This window comes from Myotis davidii, unplaced genomic scaffold (assembly GCF_000327345.1).
Source record: "Myotis davidii unplaced genomic scaffold, ASM32734v1 scaffold194, whole genome shotgun sequence".
Lineage (NCBI taxonomy): Eukaryota > Metazoa > Chordata > Mammalia > Chiroptera > Vespertilionidae > Myotis > Myotis davidii.
Window position 1 is genome coordinate 971,518 of NW_006286673.1, and position 2,360 is coordinate 973,877.

Here is a 2,360-nt window from a genome sequence, read left to right on the forward strand (position 1 = left end):
TCCCTCTAAGATTTTAATGAGAATTCTCTAAACAACTGTGAATGAAGAGACAAAGAGGAGAAGGAATCTGGGTACCACATGTCTTGATAGGAACCACACTGGGCTGAGCAGTTACCAAAGAATTTTCAATAACAGACAGACTTAACTACCATGTCCATTGTCATTGAGTCCCTCTCCAAATAGTTTTGTACTGACTTCCCTGTACACTACATAACCCATGCCTAAAGCAAAACAAAACAACAACAAAAAACACCACATGATGTAGGATTGTTTCTTAAATTAAGAGCCCCCAATTCGAAGCTGCCATAAACAAACAATTATTAACTTTTTAAAAGGTTTAGCTGCTTAGATAATAGATTACTGTGTACCACACCACCTATGAGCTTTTCTGCAGGTTGTACTTGCTAGATGCCCAAGCACATTTATCTATGACTTGCATTTATCAGCTAAGCATAGCTCTGTTCCCCTCCATTGCTTAAGTTTCACGTTACCACATTTCATTTGAGTTGTGCAAGACTTTCCTGCAGATGTGCAAGGTAGGTAATGACATGCGCTGGCATTATCAATTAGCTCAGTGTAAAAGCAGGTGACAGTGCCCGGTGTCATTTTTCTACTTGTGTTGGTGAGGAGATGAAAGCACATGGGATAGGTAAGATGGCAGTAATGGCAGTGTGCCCTACTGTCCCTTTCACATGGGAATGAATGTAAAAACTTCTTCACTTTCACCCCCATCTTCACTTGTATGAAGATCATCCTCCCCAACATAGGTCATTTATTCACAAGCTCAAAAGTCAGAGCAAGCCTGCTGCTCACCATGAGACGTGTGTGTATTTAAACTGTAAAAATTTAACTCTTGAAGGTAAAATTGCCTTTGGGCAAAACTGAGATATATAAATTATTTAAAGTAAATTTAAAAAAATAGTGTTTGCTACAGATTTTATTTTTAAATGTATATTCTATTGATTTCAGAGAAGAAGGGAGAGGGAGAGAGAGATAGAAACATCAATGATGAGAGAGAATCATGGATGGCTGCCTCCTGCACTGGGGATCAAGCCGAAACCCGGGCATGTGCCCTCACTGGGCACGTGACCTCCTGGTTCATAGGCTGACACTGAACCACTGAGCCACGCTGGCCAGACAATGATGTTTCAGTTTTAAATATCTATGTGTCCTTATTCTCTATCGGAAGATGGAGGCCAGGTAATAGCAGGGAGGACTCATGGGGCAAGAGGCCACTCAAAGTCCAGCATTTCTGAGCTTGTTCCCAGCAGCATCACTCAGTTCTAAATGGTCTGGGCAGAGGTGCAGTAAAAAGGGTTACTGGAGCTTTGTGAGTGGAATAGCCACACACTCAAATTTCGAAAATGTCAACAGGATGCAACAATGGGAACTCTGGGTTCCAGTGCCTTTCTGACGAGAAATGTTCATGGGGTTTAAGAGAGGAAGGAGTGCCAGCAGCTTCTGGTTTTCTCTGGATCAATCATGACCCAACACCTGAGCTTCCTGCAGTTAGGTAACCCTGAATGTTCCTTTAAAAAATGCCTGTATTCTAGTGACCAGCTGGGGTGGCACCTGGGGGCCAGACAACTGTACAAGAGTGTGAGGACATTGTTGCCCAAGCATCCTTTCTTTGAGCTGTGAGTTCCCATGGAAATGTTCAATGCTAACACAATCTCAGAGTTACTTCTTGTTAAAAGGGAATCCTAAGAGTTATTATTTGCCAAGACAGGGCATTTAACTATTGTGTCCAGAGGAACCTTCTCACATGCAACTTAGGAGTAGAAGATTCACTAATTCCAATCCTTTGAACGTTGTTTTTCTCATACCCAAGATGGGACAATGAGAATCCTTTTGGGATTGTTGTAAGATTAGAGATAAGGTATGTAGGGATCGGTAGTTGGTCATTATTTCATTGTGTGCTGGATATTTATTTCTCCATAAAGAACAGGAAAAGGATTCTTGTTCTTCCCATTGAATTTTTTTAAAGCAATTAAAGAAATAGGATTAGGAAACATTCACTCATTATTTTCCACAACATAATTTTCCAGTAAATTGAGTGAAGGGCAAGCTGAATCTTAAGTTGTATTTTTATGATCAATAAAGTCGTTTCCTCTCGCAACACTGGCTGTGCTGCTGAAATCTTGCAGGAAGGAAGTTCTGCAAGACTTTGAGTAAAACATTTCCTGGCAAAAGCTGTGAACACACTGACCAGTGGCAGAACTGAATTGACCAACAGATTCAAAAAGTTGAATTTACAGTGTTTCTGACAAATGACAAAGAACTTGGAAGTCCCAATTGTTACTGAAGTTTTCATGAGCGGCCATACATCCAGATACTGGTCCAGTTCTCCTGAATTAGGT